The sequence below is a fragment of the Bos mutus genome, chromosome 23, assembly GCF_027580195.1.
Source record: "Bos mutus isolate GX-2022 chromosome 23, NWIPB_WYAK_1.1, whole genome shotgun sequence".
Taxonomy (NCBI): Eukaryota; Metazoa; Chordata; class Mammalia; order Artiodactyla; family Bovidae; genus Bos; species Bos mutus.
In genome coordinates this window covers 40,956,990-40,976,219 of record NC_091639.1, presented here as the reverse complement: position 1 = coordinate 40,976,219, position 19,230 = coordinate 40,956,990, and the positions used below count along the sequence as shown (strand labels likewise).

General features: G+C 40.9%; 1 protein-coding gene and 1 long non-coding RNA gene across 9 annotated transcripts in view; one reads left to right on the top strand and one right to left on the bottom strand.

Moving 5' to 3' along the window:
* The window catches only part of ANKS1A (ankyrin repeat and sterile alpha motif domain containing 1A), a 168,730-nt gene that overhangs the window by 40,646 nt on the left and 108,854 nt on the right, over positions 1–19,230 (top strand). The window lies entirely within an intron of this gene.
* LOC138985058 (uncharacterized) lies at positions 3,120–17,681 on the bottom strand. Of its 2 annotated transcripts, none has more exons than XR_011462295.1 (3): positions 17,437–17,681; positions 13,319–13,473; positions 3,120–3,387 (listed from the first exon to the last, which is right to left on the bottom strand). It is a non-coding gene; the product is annotated as an uncharacterized lncRNA (long non-coding RNA). The 2 variants fall into 2 exon arrangements; XR_011462294.1 differs by lacking the exon at positions 17,437–17,681 and adding an exon at positions 16,588–16,741.

The window sequence follows — 19,230 nt, the reverse complement described above, 5'->3', positions numbered from 1 at the left end:
AAGAATATGTTTCCTTCCTGATCAAAGCACTATCGTAATTTCAAACCAACTTAGGTTTTCTAATTCCTATGAGAGGTCTCTAATATATTTTAATAGAGGCGATAGCTCTTAAGGAGATTTAGTTTCTTCCTTATTCATTCACCCCATCCCCAACTTGTATAGGACTAATGGGCTCGTTGCTATCAATTGATGTGAAATATATCCCTCCCTCCTCCATGGGATCCTGGAGAAGGGAATGCCAACCCACTCCAGTATTCTTGCTTGGAGAATCCCACAGACAGAGGAGCCTGGTGGGCTACAGTCCATGGGGTCGCACAGTCAGACACAACTGAACACAGCACAGCACACATATCCCTCCCAACAGCTAGATGAATAAATTCCTTGGAAGCCAAACTTTTAAGAAACTACTCATTTGGAAAACAAAGCATAGGACTGATGATGTAGCTTCATTTATTCATCATTGTATCCAGTACCTACCAGTATGAACAGGGCACTCTTCTGGATGCCAGGCAGATACGAAAATGGATCTCACACAGATGGACCTTGATCTCATGTGCCTTAAAGTCTCGAAAGATATGTATATACTACATGTTATGCACATATGTGTGCAAAGTGCATATGATATAATATCACATCACTTTTTTACTCTCTTGTCATTAACTCATATAAACAGATAAAGTACGATGGAAGTTGAGAGGAGAAAAGAGAGTCCTTCCGGATATGTAGTGCTGAAAGGCACAGTGGTTATGGCTTTGGGCTCTGGAGTCAGAGTGCCTGATTTCAGCTCCTGGTTTAGTGCTTATTATTATAGGAGCCCTGGACAAGTTATGTGGTCCCCCTTAATCTGCGGATGAGCTGTCTATGATTTTAGTTACCCACGGTTATCTGCTGTCCAAAAATGTTAAATAGAAAATTCTAGAAGTAAATAATTCCCAAGTTTTAAGTAGCAAACTATTCTGGGTAGTGTGAGGAGATCTTGCCCCGTCCTGCTCCGTCCTGCCTGGAATGTGAACTGCCTCTTTGTCAGCGTGTCCACGCTGTGTACGCTTCCTGCCTGTTAGTCACTTAGAAGCCGTCTGGTTTATCAGATCGAGTGTTGCAGCATCACACTGCTTGCGCAGTAAACCCTTATTTACTTAATGATGGCCCCAAAGTGCAGTAGTGATGCTATCAGTTCGGCTGTTCTCTTACCGTGCCTGATTTGTAAATGAATCCCTACCATAGGTATGTGCATATAGGAACTAACACAGTACTCGTGAGGTTCGGTACTGTCTGAGGTTTCAGGAAGCGTTCACTGGGGGTCTTCGAAAGAATCCCTCATAACTAAGGGGAGACTGCAATGCTTCGTTTCACTAAGACTCAGTTTCTTCTTCTGCTATTTAGGGGTAGTAAGTACCTACAGTTCTTCACAGGGTATTTGTGAAGATTGAACAGTATAGTTTGTGGGTGAAGGATGAGAGAAGCTAGAGTTGGGGCTGTAGGCTTCGTAGGAGAACTGAGGCACAGGGCAGGCTGGGAGAGAGGTGGAGAGGGAAGCATTGAAGTGGAAGAGACTGTGCGTATTTGAAGAAAAGCTAAGTTTTGCTGAAGTAATGGGGTATAATGTAGTGAAGAAGAAAATAAGATTGGAAAAGTATTAATAAGTAGTGGCTGGATCACACAAGCCATCAATCCTTCACTCAATCATTTTGACCTCAGTTTGAAGGATGAGGGTTCCTATTGAAGGTTCTGGAGTGGACTAGGCATGATCAGACTCCAGCTTTAGGGAAATTAATCTGGTGACAGTCTTTATGATGTCCATTGTGGGGAAACAGGACAAAGTCCTAGGGCTTAGACTAAATCAGTTACCTTAGAGCCTTTCCTGTTCTATGACTTGATCCAGTATATGTCACGGACACTTGCCTCTCTTGTTGAATTTTCTAACACATTATTGTTTTAAATAATGGTTCTATGTCCTTCTTTCCCACCAACCTGCACCTCCCTCTGCAGTGACCTCTCTCTCATTAAAGGCGCCTGTTGACCTTGTGTTCTCTTCTCCTTCCCTCCATCTAAGTCAGGAAGGCTCTGATGTCATTTATTCATAATTAGACAAAATATAGTCATAGCAAATGCATTACTTGTCAACCATTTTAAAGCACATTTTAAGCCATTTATTTCTAATTGCAGTTTAAAAAGCTTTTCTTTTTCTTGGAAGGATTTTAGGCATCAAGCAGTTTGGGAACAATGCTTTTAGGCCTGTTCAACTGAGCCTTGGGAAAAAAAAATCAGTGGTGTTCGGCTTTTTTAGAGTTGGGGGCAGGGGAGGTCTCTAGGATCTTCCCCAAAGAGAGCTGTCCTCTCCCTTGAGGAATGGTGTGATATAGTTCTGTGGTGAAGGCCTGCTCTGACACCAATTGTCTTGTTCCACCTGTGCACAGACACCTGTCCTTCAGTGGACAGATGTTTATCATATTTGAATTTTAATTTTTACTCAGTTTTATTTGTTTTCTGACTTATTCCTGTATTGCTTTTTTTTTTTTCCCTCTGAATTTTTAAGAGCCTGACAAACCAGTGTGTCTTTGAAACTCATCTCATAACTGGTTCTCCTAAGAGTTATTGTTCTGTAAACATTTGATCGTGGACTACATAAGGGCTAGGAGCGCTGATTTTAGTTTCTTTTGGAGGTAGGTCTTATGAGGTATGCGTGTGTGCTCAGTCGTGTCTGACTCTGTGTGACCCTGTGGACTGTATGTAGCCAGGGTCCTCTGTCCATGGGATTCTCCAGGCAAGAGTACTGGAGACGGTTGCCATTTCTTCCTTCAGGGGATCTTCCTAACCCAGGGATTGAACCTATGTCTCCTGCATTGCAGGCGAATTCTTTACCACTGAGCCATCGGGGAAGCCCAATGAGGTATAATGGAGCCAATTAAAAAATACCTCTCCACAACATTGTAAATCAACTATACTTCAATAAAATTTGAAAAAATTCTAATGTCTGTGAAGCATAATACAGCAAAGTACAATGTAGTTGTTTCTGAAACAACTGAAAAAAGAGTGACATTCACAGTCAGATAGGTGGATAGGAATATCACTTTTATTGGTGCTTGAGGATTGTGGCCTTGATCTGCAGCCAAGTTAGCTCCCAAACTTTGGCATCTGGAGCAGACAGGTTCAGAGGCTGCTCAGGAGGAGTGGTCACAGGAGCCTCTTCCTGCAGGGCAGGCCCTTTGCTTCTTGGGGTGGATCAGAGCAGAATGCATGATGCCTTCTGCAGGCAAGGGAACAGATGTCTCTTCATCAGCTTTGTGGAGTGATTTCACACATCTGCTCCACAAACTTAATTTAATCCTGGTATCTATTTCATTATGTTTGTGGAATTTGCTTGCCAGTCTTGTTGGTTCAATGGACCTGTAGGTTGCATTTGATAAATATTTTCATCAAGGATTAGTCCAGCAACCTAGAGGGGTGGGATGGAGTGGGAGGGAGGTTCAAGAGGGAGGGGACATGTGTATACGTATGGCTTATTCATGTTGATATATGGAAGAACAATATTGTAAAGCAATTATTCTCTAATTAAAATTAAAATTAAATGATTAAAAAAAAAAGAATTAGTCCAGTTTGCAGAGGAAAAAAATCAATGAATTTCCCAGAGCCATTTAGTAAATCATTTGAGCTAAACTTAAGATACCCTTGTTTCCACTACATACTTTTTAGAAGGCAGAGTAGTTTTGTTATTAAATTTGGGGGGAAATCTAAAGTTTTAATTTAAACTTAAATTTCTCCTCTGACTTTTGTTTCACTAATAAAGGTAAAGACAATTTAAAAAAAGAATTAGTCCATTTTGTCTCAACAGTATTATACACTATGGTGAAATATTTAGTTGCCTGCTTCTATTTGCTTTCAAGTAATCAGAAATAAAAGATTGGGGAGTATGCTAAGAATACTGAACGCTTTTCATTTCGTGTGCTTATTACTGGTTTCCCGGGTCTGCTTAGAAGTCTTTGCAAAGTAGATGATAGTGCAGCAAGCTTGAAGAGTCAGGAGGCGCAGCAAGCTTGAAGAGTCCAGGAGCATTTTCTGTTTCTGTGGTCTTGTCACATCTTGCTCGTCTAAGATACATGACTGCTACTCCCAGCTCTTGTGGGCAGTGGCTGAGGCCACTTGAACAGGCTGTGGAGGAAATTCAGTGGTGCAGCTTCATGAGTTTTAGTCATCTGGGTCCTGGTTAGATGGCCACTGATGCTCTCATTTCCAGATTTGACTTCTCAGGCACTTTCCACCGGTCTTTTGAGCCAGGAATAGTCGTAAGATAAGCAGTTATGTGGTTTTTAAGGACAGGGTGTGTTTTACACAGTCTGATGAGTACGTTGTGTCTCTCAAGTTGCAATTCTACATAGCGAGTTCTGGAAAACAATGCCCATAAATTTGGAAGATAATGGAAAGATTAATTACATATTCCTAACCTCACTGAGCGCTCTGAGTTGTCCAGTATAGTTCACAGATCTGAACACAGATCCAAGAAGTCTGGAATGTGCTGTTTCACTTGAAACATGTATTGAATCAGTCTGCACAGTGTTCAGGGCAATGTACTTGGTATGGTTGACTTTTGTCCTTGAGTCACCTGAGGGGTCTGCATGTGACACACATGACGAGGATTTGGAGGAAAAATGGAAATGAGAGAGAATTTAATTTACACTGATCCGTATAACGGAGAAATACTTTTTTTCCTGATGAGTCTTAATAGATGACCTTTTTTGTATGTGTGATATAAAGTTAAATGGGCCACGATTAGGAGTGCTGTTGATTCTAACTTTTCTAAAATAAAAATACCATTTTAAATTTGTTAGACTAATACATCCTTATGACAGAAAAAGTCAAACAATATAACAATCCATTGTTTCTCTTCCTTCAATCCTTCCAGGAGTTTTATGTATATTTTTTCAGATTTTTTTAACATGCTTAGATAAATTGATTCCATTTTGTTTTAATGGTGATACGTAATCTGCAACTTCTTTTTTTCCATTTAATATATTACTGACATTAGTTAATTTGAAGTTTTTTTCTTATCATTAATGAGGGTTGAATTGTAAAATATTTTTAATCTAGTGAGAGGAACGAATGTATGATTTTTCTTCTTTAATCTGTTAAGGCTACATCAGATTCTCTGATGTTCAATACTCCTGACATTCCTAGTACAACTTTAGTCAGTCTTTAAAATTGGCAGCTCCTCATTCTTTAAAGACATTTCAGAGATGTCATGGAGCTGCAGAGAGTGTCGCCTGCGCTGGGACAGCTCAGGGGGCTGAGGCCAGCTTGTGCTGGGAGTGGACTGACAGCGCACTGTCCAGAGTCGGCCCCAGGAGCTGGCTCTGCCAGGAGCTGTGCTCCGTGTGGCTGCTGTGGCTGTTAAAAAAGATACAGCACCTCAGAGCTTCCTAATGTCCTTAGCCTACAAAGTATTATATTAGATTCTAAGTAACATTGTCCTAGTTGTAACCTTGAGGAATTTGCATTCAGAGGGCTTTTAAGCACTTTGGTTGCCTTCAGTTTTTGGAACTTGTTATGTTTCATTTCCCTTCATAGTCCTTTGGCAGTAGCTTAGTAGTCAGGTGGAATTCTTCACCTCATCCTCCAGTGGAAATATTTTGGTGTCTTCTGAGCACTAGGCCACACTTGGCCATCTTTCATTACTTTGAGGAACTAAATTCCAAAGGAGATTTTTTTTTCTCTACCAGCTTTGTCTAGAACCACTTGTGACTTAGCAGCACGTGACACAATAATTGGAGATTTGCTGTGAACAGTCGTTGGAAGTGGCCAGAGTTCACATACTCTTCCTGGGTTTATGGTCTAGATTTGTGGTTAGACACTTAACAGAGATGAGATCTGATGGCTTCTGGGGGCTAAGACAGGAACTTAAACATTTAGGTTTCATGCTCTCAAATCTAAAAATGAGTGAGTCGGGTAGGTGAGGTCTATGGTTTCTCTGTAATATTTTGATTTTGTGTAATTTCATCTATGTTTTTTAGACTGATCCCTCAGTTAACTGAAACCTGCAGGCAGCTGAAGGAAAGTTAGGACCCTGATTTGCTTTTGAATTGTGCCACCCTTGTTGATTCAGCCTGATACTGATTCTTTTCTTCCCGTGTTTTGGATTATACATTGTACATCATTACTTCTGACATGAGTGTTCATTTTTAGAGAGTGGGGGATATTTTAATAAACTTCATTTTTTTAGAGCAGGTTTAGGTTTATAGGAAAAAAAATGCTCAGAAGATACAGACAGTTCTATGCTCCTTCTCTGTCTCACCCCACCCGCCCAGTTTCCCCAGTTACTGTGTGTGTGCGTGTGGTATTAACATCTTTACTGTGTGGTACATTTGTTGTAATGGAACCAATGCGTGTGTGTGTGCTAAGTCGCTTCAGTCGTGTCTGACTCTTTGTGAACCTGCGGACCGTAGCCCACTAGGCTCCTCTGTCCATGGGAGTCTCTAGGCAAGATTATTGGAATGGGTTGTTGTGCCCTCCTCCAGGAGGTCTTCCCAACCCAGGGATCAAACCGTGTCCCTTACGTCTACCTGCACTGGCAGGTGGGGTCTTTACCATTAGAGCCACCTGGGAAGCCCCAGTGGAACCAATATTGATATGTTATTGTTAACTAAAATCTGTTAAAACTAAGATCGTGGCATCTGGTCCCATCACTTCATGGCTAATAGATGGGGAAACAGTGACAGACTTTATTTTCCTGGGCTCCAAAATCACTGCAGATGGTGACTGCAGCCATGAAATTAAAAGACACTTGCTCCTTGGAACAAAAGTTATGACCAACCTAGACAGCATATTAAAAAACAGAGATATTACTTTGCCAGCAAAGGTACATCTAGTCAAGGCTTTGTTCTTTCCAGTAGTCTTGTAAGGATGTGAGAGTTGGACTATAAAGAAAGCTGAGCGCCGACAAATTGATGCTTTTGAACTGTGGTGTTGGAGAAGGCTCTTGAGAGTCCCTTGGGCAGCAAGGAGATCTAACCAGTCCATCCTAAAGGAAATCAGTCTTAAATATTCACTGGAAGGACTGATGCTGAAGCTGAAACTCCAATACTGTGGCCACCTGTTGCGAAGAACTGACTCATTTGAAAAGACACTGATGCTGGGAACGATTGAAGGCAAGAGGAAAAGGGGACGACAGAGGATGAGATGGTTGGGTGGCATCACTAACTCAATGGACCTGAGTTTGAGTAAGCTCTGGGAGTTGGTGATGGACAGGGAGGCCTGGCGTGCTGCGGTTCATGGGGTCGCAAAGAGTTGGACACGACTGAGTGACTGAACTGAACTGAACTGAAAATCTGTTAAGGTTCACTCTTTGTATTGTACAATTCTGTGAGTTTTGACAAATACATAGTGTTATGCATCCACCATTACAGTATCATAGTTTCACTGACCTAAAAATGGTCTATATTTCCTCCATTCATCCTTTCTGGAAACCTCCTAAACCCCTGGCAACTGCTGTTTCTACTGTCTCTAGTTTAATGGAACATCATATAGTTGGAGTCATACAGTATGTAGACTTTTCAGATAGTTTTCTTTCATTTGGTAATACATGTTTAAGGTTCCTCCATGTCTTTTTTTGTCTTGTTAGCTCATTTCCTCTTGTTGCAGAATAATATTTTATCTGGATATACCACAGTTCATTCATTCACCTACTAAAGGTTATCTTGATTGGTTCCAAGTTTTGGCAGTTATGAGTAAAGCTGCTATAGACATTCACATGCAGGTGTTGTGTGGACATCAGTTTTCAGCTCATGAGTAAATTCCTAGGACTGTTTACTGGATCATGTGGTAAATTACCTATAGTCAGCTTCGAAGGAAGCTGCCAAGTGAGATTTCAAACTGGCTGTTTTCACTTTGTGTGTCCACCAACAGTGAGTCTCATTGCTCCATGTGCTTGCCAGCACTTGGTGTTGTGTTTTGGATTTTAGCCATTCTAATATGTCCATACTTGTGTTTCATTGTTGTTTATTTTATTATTTTATTTTATTTACTTAGAACAGAGAAAGGTTTATTCCACGGGCCTCTCGAGGAAAATGGGCCGATCGTGCATGAAAGACATGAACTCCTCGTTGTAGTTTTAATATGCACTTCCCTAATGACATATGATGTCGAGCAACTTTTCATATGCTTCTTTGTTGTCTGTAAATCTTTGGTAAGGTGTCTGTTCAGATCTTTTGCTGGTTTGTAAATTGTTGACTTTTTGTTTTGTTTCGTTTTTAATGTTACTTATTTGGCCGCACCGATCTTAGTTGCAGCACTCAGTCTCTTCCCTGGTCTTTAGTTGCAACATGTGGGATCCAGTTCCCTGACTAGGGATTGAACTCTAGCCCCCTGCATTGGGAGTGTGGAATCTTAGCCAATATTCCAGCAGAAAAGTCCATCTTTCTTTGTTTTTAAATTGAGATATAATTGATATTCAATACTGTATTCGTTTTATATGTACACACGATAATTCAATGTTTGTATACATTGTGAAATGATCACTGCAGTGAGTTTTGAGGAACCTCTGTGCTGTTTTCCATGTGGCTGCATCAGTCTCCATTCTCACCAGCAGTACACAAGGGTTCCCTTTTCACTGCATCCTTGCCAGCGTTTGATTTTTTGTCTTGTTGGTAATAACCATTCTGACAGATATGAGGTGGTATCTCATTGTGGTTTTGATTTGCATTTCCCTCATGATTCGTAATTTGAGCATCTTTCCATTTGTCTGTTGGCGTGTATGTCTTCTTTGGAAAAAATGTCTGTTCAGAGCAAATGTCTCTTTTTTTGGTCTACAGCACCCCTCGGCACCCCCTACACCCCCCCACCCCAGCCCCCCAGTGAAAGTGCATCGTCTTAGCCCCTGGACCACCAGGAAAGTCTGTTTATTTTTAAATTGGATTGCTTGGGGTTTTTTGCTATTGAGTTTTAAAATAGCTTTCAGTGTACGGGATCTTTCACTTCCTTGGTTAAATTTATTCCTAGATATTTTATTCTTTTTGATGGAATTATAAATGGGATTGTTTTCTTAATTTCTCTTTCTGATAGTTTGTTATTAGTGTATAGTATTAATTTTGGCCTCATGGGATGAATTAGGAAGTGTTCCTACTGGTTCTGTTTTCTGAAGTAGATTGCAGAGAATTGGTTTCTTTTCTTCAGTGTGTGCTAGAGTTCACCATTGTGACCATTTGGGCTGGGTGCTTTGTGTTTTGTACGGTTATTAATTATTGATTCAGTTTCTTTAATAAACATGGGCCCATTCAGATGCACTATTTCTTCCTGTGTGAATTTTGGTAGAAATTAGTTCATGTAATTTTCCAAATTTGTGGGCATAAAGTTGTTCATAATATTGTTTTATCCTTTTAAAGTCCATGGGATTTGTAGTGATGGCCCCTCTTTCATTTTTAGTAGTAGTAATTTGTATCTTCTCTTTCTCTTTTTCTTGGTTAGCTCAGCTAGACATTTATTAATTGTGTTGATGTTTCCAAAGAACCAGCTTAGAGTGTGGTATTTTTAGTTCGTATTACAGTTTAGAGCCATATTAGTCTTGGCTTTGAGTCAGTAATTGCTAAGCATGTGTGTGCACAAAGGCATACGTATTAGGACTGTCAACACAGAGATAGTGTCAGAAATTTTTGGAGTCCATAGACTTTCTAAGGCTTTCATTATTAACAGAGTGGTTATATGAAATGTTTAAATCTATCAAACTGTTGATTTTGGTAGGTAGTAAATAGCCTTCTTTCATTTCACTTTCTTTGGTATGGTTTTGGTCACTACCTCTGGTACACTGTTATGAGCCTCCGTCTATAGTTCTTCAGGTACTCTGTCTACCAGATTTAGCCCTTGAATCTATTCGTTACCTCCACTATATAATCATAAGGGATTTGAATGACCTAGTGGTTTTCCCTACTTTCTTCTCTTTAAACCTAAAGTTTGCAATACGAAGCTAATGATCAGAGCCACAGTCTTCTCTGGTCTTGTTGTTGCTGACTGTGTTGAACTTCTCCATCTTCAGCTGCAAAGAATATAATCAGTCTGATTTCATTATTGACCATATGGTGATGTCCATGTGTAGAGTCATCTCTTGTGTTGTTGGAAGAGGGTGTTTGCCATGACCAGTGTGTTCTCTTGACAAAACTCTGTTAGCCTTTGCTTCATTTTGTGCACCAAGGTCAAACTTGACTATTACTCCAGGTATCTCTTGACTTTTTACTTTTGCATTCCAGTCCCCTATGATGAAAAGGACATCTTTTTTGGGTGTCAGTTCTAGAAAGTTCTTGTAGATCTTCATAGAATTGGTCAACTTCAGCTTCAAGGAAATTTGAGAGATCAAGGGAACATTTCATGCAAGAATGGGCACAATAAAGGACAGAAATGGTAAGGACCTTACAGAGGCAGAAGAGGTTAAGAGGTGGCAAGAACACACAGAAGAACTATACAAAAAAGGTCTTAATGACCCGAATAACCACGATAGTGTGGCCACTCACCTAGAGCCAGACATCCTGGAGTATGAAGTCAGGTGGGCCTTAGGAAGAAGCATTGCTATGAACAAAGCTACTGAAGGTGATGGAGTTCCAGCTGAACTATTTAAAATCCTAAAAGATGATGCTGTAAAGGTGCTACACTCAGTGTATTAGCAAATTTGGAAAGCTCAGCAGTGCTTTCAACAGGACTGAAAAAGGTCTGTTTTCATTCCAATTTCAAAGAAGGGCAATGCCAAAGAATGTTCAAACTAGCATACAGTTGCCCTCATCTCACATACTAGTTAGGTTATGTTCATCCTTTAAGCTAGGCTTTAGCAGTACATGAACAGAGAACTTCCAGATGTAAAAGCTGGGTTTAGACAAAGCAGAGGAACCAGAGATCAAATTGCCAACATCTGCTAGATCATAGAGAAAGCAAGAGAAGTCCAGAAAAACATCTTTCTGCTTCATTGACTACACTAAAGTCTTTGTGTGGATCACAGCAAATTGTGGAAAATTCTTAAAGAAATGGAAATATCAGACCACCTTACATATCTCCTGAAAAATCTGTGTATAAGTCAAGAAGCAACAGAACTGGACATGAAACAACAGACTGGTTCAAAATTGGAAATGGGGTACGTCAAGGCTGTATATTGTCACCCTGCTTGTTTAACTTATATGCAGAGTACATCATGAGAAATGCCAAGCTGGATGAATCACAAACTGAAATCCATTTTGCTGGGAGAAATATCAGCAACCTCAGATATGCAGATGACACCACTCTAATGGCAGAAAGTGAAGAGGAACTAAAGAACTTCTTGATGAAGGTGAAAGAGGAGACTGAAAAAACCGGCTTAAAACTCAGCATTCAAAAAATGAAGATCATGGTATCCAGTCCCATCACATCATGACAAATAGATGGGGGAAAAGTGGGAGCAGTGACACTTTATTTCTTGGGCTCCAAAATCACCATCAATGGTGACTGCAGCCATAAAATTAAAAGACACTCCTTGGAAGGAAAGCTATGACAGCATATTAAACCTAGACATATAAAACCTAGACAGCATATTAATAAGTAGAGACATCACTTTGCTGACAAAGGTCGGTGTAGTCAAAGCCATGGTTTTTCCAGTAGTCATGTATGGATGTGACAGTTGGAGCATAAGGAAGGCCAAGCACCCAAGAATTAATGCTTTTGAACTGTGGTTTTGGAGAAGACTGTTGAGAGTCCCTTGAACAGCAAGATCAAACCAGTCAATACTAAAGGAAATCAGTCCTGAATATTCATTGAAAGGACTGATGTTGAAGCTGAAGCTCCAATACTTTGGCCACCTGATGCGAAGAGCGGGGTAGAAAAGACCCAGATGCAGGGAACGATTGAAGGCAAAAGGACAAGAGGGTGGCAGAGGATGAGATGGCTGGATGGCATCACTGACTCAATGGTCATGAGTTTGAGCAAGCTCCGGGAGATGGTGAAGGACAGGGAAGCCTGGTGTGTTGCAGTCCATGGGGTCACAAGGAGTTGGACACAACAACTCAACAACAACAGCAAAATAGAGTGACATGGATTTAAGGGTCAGGCAGAACGAGGCCACATGCTGGCTGCTCGTGCTCCCTGAGTGTCCTTGGGCAAGTGGCTTCACCTCTCTCTTCAGCTTCATCTCTCTGAGCATGTGAAAGTTCTTATTTTACTATTTAGTATGAAAAGTAGAGCGGATACATTTTAGGTGTCTAGCACAATAGTTCGTTCATAGCAGACTCTCTGTGTAGCTGCTGTACTAAAAGACAACACCTGTTAGACTCAGTGAAGACTTCTTGGACTTCTTCACTTTCTTGGCCATCAGCAGATGATATGACTTTCCTCTTGTTCTTTGATATATGAAGCTGCATTTCTTCCCATATGGAGGTTTGGTTGTTGTAATTGGCTGCCTCTTGACTTAGGTACATTTAAAATTCGAGAAGCAAAAAGCTATTCGTGGGAAAGCCTTCCAGTCTCAGAAAATGTTTTCTTTGTAACCTTCATGCTCAAGTCTCATATTCCTCAGTTGGTAAATGCTACACGTAGCATGGCTTTGCTTTTTTAGCCAGGTGTTTGCCAACATTTTTAGTCATCCAAAATGAGTGCTTATTTTTGGATTGACTCCAAGGACAGGATACTGAGTGCCTTTTGGGAATGCTAGAAAAGGAATTTGGCAAATAGAGCAGATTTGGGAGGCTGATTAAAATACAGACCTCAGTAGAGTCCCTGGGACAGGCTCTGGAATTAAACATTACAAATAGGGACAAAGAAAGGGAGAAAACCTGGACTTAGTAAACCAACTTCCTGTTGTTGTGTGTGTTTTTAATTTTCCAAAGTAATATGCCTTGTTCATCTATTTTCACTAACGGAAGTGGTTATAATGCTACTAAATTATGGAAAAATAACTTTAAAATTTAGTTTAAGCAAAAAAGCTTAAGGCAGCAAACTGTATTATTTTCAGAAATAAATGCCATATCTCTTTCAAAAACAGGATGTAATTGTTATAAAGGAAATAATCAGCTTACAGAAGTCACCTTGGCTACACAGAACTAAAGCAAAGAAGAGATTCTTAATACAGTGATTCTGAGAGGGGGGTGGTAGATTGTATCATAGCTCTCTTGGTTCAGAGTAAATGATGATATTTGACTCAGAAGTCTGTTGCTGTAGACTCACTCCTGAACAGGTTGGGATGCTGCATTTTGGAAAGAGTATGTTTGATTTTGTCAATAGAGAGACTTAAGGCAGTGAAGATCTTTTGGGAGGTTATTTCGGGCATAAGGCAGTGACTTTGGAAATGAAGAAAGTGAAAGTGTTAGTCTCAGTTGTGTCCTACCCTTTGCGACCCGCTGGCCCTCCTCCAGGCTCCTCTGTCCGTGGAATTCTCCAGGGAACCATTCCCTTTTCCAGGGCATCTTCCTGATCCAGGATCAAATCTGGGTCTCCTGCATTGTAGGTGGATTCTTTACCATCTGAGCCGTCAGGGAATTCCTTGGAAATGGGGAGATGGGGATGAATTGGTAAGCTGGTTTAGAAGGTAGGCTCTCTGGGATTTGGTAACCCTCTGTTGGCTCTTTCATCTCCCTCATCTCAGCATCACCTAAACCAGCAGCACGTTACCGTTTTGTACATTTCCAATAATGTCTTCTAAAGTCCCCCAGCCTTTGAAATCACTGACCTATTTGGTACCCTCCCCTGGGGACTGGTACTGCAGTTGTTTGGCAAGCTTATTCATAGCCTCTGTGATTGAAGAGCTCCATTCAGAAGCAAATGGGAATAATTGATTTTCATCCTCCAGAGACTGGAAAAATCAAAGACCACAGGAGGTTTTTTAAAAAGGAGGCCAAACCCAGAAATAAATTTACTCCAGAACCCCATCTTAAAAGAACTCTCTTAAGTAAGAATCTTATAACTGGAAGCCCATCTCTCCGGAATAGATCTGGCTTCACTTAAAAAAGAAAAAGTGGTGTATGTGTGTGTGTGTGTTTTTTTTTTGGTATGTGTGTTGTTAAAGAAAAAGTTGTTCTTACACTTGTAAAGCAGTAAGGAAAACTTTGAGACTACTGTAGTAGGAGTATTGCCTTAGGGGAGAGAGGCTCGTCTTCAGATACAGCAAGGAGCATTTTTGGCAAAAAGGATGAATGAGTCAGTGGATGGAAAATTATTCAGAGGAGACATCAAGGGTAGGGGGATTCTTGCTAAACTGACCCAACAGGATTCTTGCTAAAGGCAGGTGAAGGACTTCTTAGACATCAAAGAGGAGGGATGGGGAACTTCATCAGGTATCAAAGGTGGGAGAACTCTTGATAAACTTACTTAACAGAATTCTTGCTAAAACTGGGCTGGGTAAGTCAAAGATAGGATGGGAACCAAAATCAAGGCCTAGTTGAAAAGAATGTTCAGAGGAACCATAATAAAGTTTGGTCAAGGAGAGAGAGTCTGTGTGTGTGTGTGTGTGTGTGTGTGTGTGTGTGATTACAAAAGTAGTTCAGGCCTCACCCCTAGAACCAATCAGTCTTAACACTTTGGTAGATAGCCTTCCATATGGTAGTGCAGGTGTAGAAAAATGCACTGTTCTTACTGCAGTGACATCATACGCCGCATACTGTTATGCAGGTGCGTTTCCCACTTCATATATCTTACAGATTTTTTCACGTCAGCACATATACACTGGTCTCATTCTTTAGAATGTTTTGCTTCACTTTAGATATTGATGCCAAACTATATTTTAGATTCCGGTGTACAATTTTTTTTTCACATGCATTATCCTGTGTATTCCATAAGATAGTTCTCTCAGGGTAGGGGTGGGACAAGTGACATCTCTGTTTTACATAAAGTTTAGATGATCTTCAGCTGATCCAACATGTCAGGTCCAGGATTCACTCATATGGGTAAGTTGCTTGTGTGAAAAAGAATTTAGACCTTTGACATTCAGCCTACAAATTAGGAACATTCAGAACACTGTTTCGGTTGTGGTGCTTGGTACATTTAGGAAATATTTGTGGTGTATGTAGGACCTAGAATCTGCTAATAAATTTCATTTGAGGTATACATTAGATGTACACTTTTGCATTATTTCTATATTGAAATTTTTTGGTCATTTTAATTTCCTCGAAACAACAAAATAATCATCTTGAATATTTTAATATTAAATGAATTCAGTCAGCTTGTAGCTGACGATGCTTTTAATAGTTACCTCTAAGTAACAAGGTTTGTCAGCTAATTGGATTTCTGGAAATGTTAATGGGAGTCTTTTGGTTAACTACCTCTAATCATTTCCCTCTGGGATCTGGTTCCTATCTAGGATATAGTGCCTCTCTCAAGACTCTTTATTGGTTTCCTATACCCCCAGAGAGAAAAAAACGAGTAAGGCAGAATGAATGAGGATCAGGCAACGTAAAGCTGGGCGGAAATGAAAGTGTATGAACTGTGGGGAGTTTGTCTTACTCAGGAATGAGAAAAACAGCCAAGAGAGTGGTTTTCAAGAGGTTGTATATAGCACAGTGTTACAATTTTAGGGGAAAACCCAGTGTCACCCCTTCCAGGTCTGGGGCAGTGGGTAAATGACTCACCCCATACTGCCAGTTTCCTCGGGTTCGTTTATATGGTTCTGATAGGGAGTAAATAGTGAGTTATTTAATTCACTGAAAGTATACTTGGCTCATAGTGAACATTTAATACTGCCTGTTACTTTCAGGCCTTTTATACTCAAAATTTCAAGAGAAGGGTCTCAAAATCTGAATGGAGTAAAGTGACCATATAATTTATTGTCCAGGCCAGGATGCTGTTAATTATTATGCTGGGACAACAGATATAAGCCAGAATTTATGACTTGCCTGAGTTGGAGAAATCTTTGCTCCCAAAAGTGACGGACAAAGGCATCTTGCCTTCCTACCCAGCTCAGTTCAGCCTGTGGACTTTGACAAGCCAAGGAACAAACCGTTTTTAAAAGTTTTTCTGTGTACACACGCACACATTCTCCTCCCCTCACCCCCCATACTCACACTAAACAATAGAAGGAACATTGCTTTTTCTTCCTGAGTAGCATGTTACCTTACAGTAATATGAACTGCACATATTTAGAGGTATTTGTGTAGTATTTTTTACTCAAGAAATAACTAGGTAGAGGATATGAGTTCTTGGAAATAGTTTCCTTGATCTAAAGTAATTTACCATCTCTGTCTTGGAAGAGGTGGGCCCCTCCTGCCTTTATGTGTAGATTTCTCTTACGCCTGGAGCTCCCCATGTGCCTGGTTCGGGGCTTTCTTGGCAGTGAGGATACGGTGGTAAACATAACATACTCCGATCTGCCCAGAAGTTGCTTGGGGTCTAGTAAGAAAGGCAGTCAGATAGGGACAAGCATAGAGCTCTGAACTGAGCTCACTGTCATCAAGGCAGAGTACAAGGAGCTCTCTAAGTAGCTCATGAAGAATCCTGCCTGGCTGAGGGAAAAAAGGAGGAGTTCCTGAGAGCTTTGCTCGGTGCTGCAGAGGCGCTGAAGAGGCAGGATGGACTGGGGGCTTGGGGAGGAAGGAGGTGGGGGCATGGCCTTCTGAGAAGCGTTTGCCCTTAAGGGGTCACCTTGGCTGCAGTGTGATCACGTACCTGTCTCCCTGGTTGCAAAGCCTTTTCATCCTTTTTTCTTGAGAACTGATGCCATTCATCCTGGTGGTCCCTGTGTTCCCTTAGCATCTGCACAGTTCTTTTATAGCATGAACTACATTGCATTATGGGCTTCCGTCATAGCTCAGTTGGTAAAGAATCCGCCTGCAATGCAGGAGACCCTGGTTCAATTCCTGGGTCAGGAAGATCTGCTGGAGAAGGGCTAGGCTACCCACTCCAGTATTCTTAGGCTTCCCTCGTGGCTCAGCTGGTAAAGAATCTTCCTGCAATGCGGGAGACCTGGATTTGATCCCTGGGTTGTGAAGATCCCCTGGAGAAGGGAAAGGCTTACCCACTTCAGTATTCTGGCCTGGAGAATTCCATGGACTGTATAGTCCATGGAGTTGCAAAGAGTTGGAGACGACTGAGTGACTTTCACTTTCGCTTTAACATTGCATTATAATTTTTTGTTTCTGTGCCTTTGAGGCTCTTTAGGGCAGTGGCTTGGTCTTGTTTATTATAAGGAACCTAGAATAGCACAGCAGCTTTCCCCTTCTTTCCCCCTCCCCACAAATATTTGCATATTTCCTGTGTGCTTGTTGCTTGGGAATGGGGCACAGTCTCTACTGTCATAGAGGATGCAGTGTGGCAGGAATCAGGATTTTGAACTCCGGAGACCATTCTCATGCAGTTCAGCACTTCTGTGCCTTTCTTGCAATTGTGAAACAGAAATGGAATGCTTAAGTGTTAAGAAGCCAGGCTAAAGTAAACTGAATCAAATAAAAATTAAGGGCCCCCAAAGTAATTGCATAAACGGTAAGGGAAATATGGCTTGTAAAAAAGTGATTATACTTGCATTATTCCTCATGACTTCCTCGTGGTCAGAGCGGAACGCTCCCACAGTGATGCTCACGTCCACAGCCATGCAGAGACTCTGTGCTTCCTCCTGCCTCCATTCCCATTCCCTCTTCTGGGTACAGTGACTGAACCTCGCAGTTACTGGAGTGAATGTATAAGGTTTCTCACAGCCCTTGCTCTCCGGAAACTTGCCCGTGTGTGTGTGTGGTGGGGTGTGGCTTATGCGCAGTTAACTCACTAGAAACAGATTGTTGTCCTTGGCAGGAGAGGGGAGAGCTCCTTGCTGGCGTTGTGGAACAAGAAGAACATCCTTCTTGTGATGTTTGTGAGTTGTATCACCTGGAAGTTTAAAATGGGGCATTGCCTTTCCTCTGTGTTTGTCTCTTGAAAGGGAATAAACCCTTCAAAGTCACTGCCTTTCATCACACATTTGAAACACCAAACCCATGGCCACAAAAGCCAAGGTGACCAGAAATACACATTTCACAGCTGACAAGGACTTGTTCACCCTGGCATGTGGTGTCAGAATCGTTTCTGTACCAACCTCAACAGGGGGCCATTTCTGCCCACTTGAGTTCTTTTTTGGGAAAGCAGCCACTTCCAGCTCTTGGCTCTGAATTTCAGGTGTTTCCTCTGTATTTTTGATTACTATGCTTTTGCTGCTTTCTTGATTTTAAAATTTTAGAATTTTTATCTGTCTCTGTTAAGGAAGAGCAGGGTTTAGCTTTCTTTCACTTGCTAGGTCCGCTGCCTCCCCCTTCATCCTTCAGATATACAACAATTTTTAGTTAATCAGTATCTAATGTTTATATTATTACGGCTATTAGTATTATTCACCTGCCAAACCAATTAGTATACTACAATCCTCTCTCTCTCTCCTTTTTCTTGTATTACCTGTCTTGGTGGTTTTCTGAGTTTCCTATATCTAGCTCAGTTTTTTTTGTTTTTTTTTAGTAAGATCTAGTAGGCATTTATAAAACATTCCATATAACTCTGGCAGAATACATATTATTTTTTTCAGTTGCCTGTAGAACATATACCAAGATAGACCATATGCTAAGCTACATAAGACAAAAGTTGGTATCTGTTTTTTGATCACAGTGGAATCAAACTAGAAATCAGTAACATTAGACAACAGGAAAATCTCCAAATGCTTAGAATCTAAACAACACACTTCTAAATAATCCATGAGTTAAGAAGTCTCAGGGAAATTAAAAAAATAACTGAACTAAATGAAAATGCTATCAAACTGTGTGGGATGCAGCCAAGGCAGGGCTGAGAGGGAATTTTTTTAAAACTTCTTATTTTTATATTGGGGTATAGCCGCTTAACACTGTTTTGATGATTTCCGGTGAATAGCGAAGGCATTCAGCCATACTTATCCAGCTCACTCTTTTTTTTTTTTTGGCCGGGAGAAATATCAACAACTTTATTTATTTATCTTTTTTTTTTAAATTTAATTTTATTTAACTTTACAATATTGTATTGGTTTTGCCATATATCAAAATGAATCTGCTACAGGTATACATGTGTTCCCCATCCTGAACCCTCCTTCCTCCTCCCTCCCCAGCTCACTCTTAACTCCTAAACTAGAGCCGTAGATTTTGAATCCCTGAATACTCTTTTCCAAGTCCCAGGCAGACACGTCAGTTGATCTCGTCAGTTTCGTGTTCTCCTGCATCCCCAAAGCCCCGCGTCCGCCAGGGCGGCTGGGTGTTCTCGAGGCTCACTCCACTCCGTGCTTTATTCCCTTTGCCTTTTTTTTGTTGTTGTTCGGTTTCCTGGATG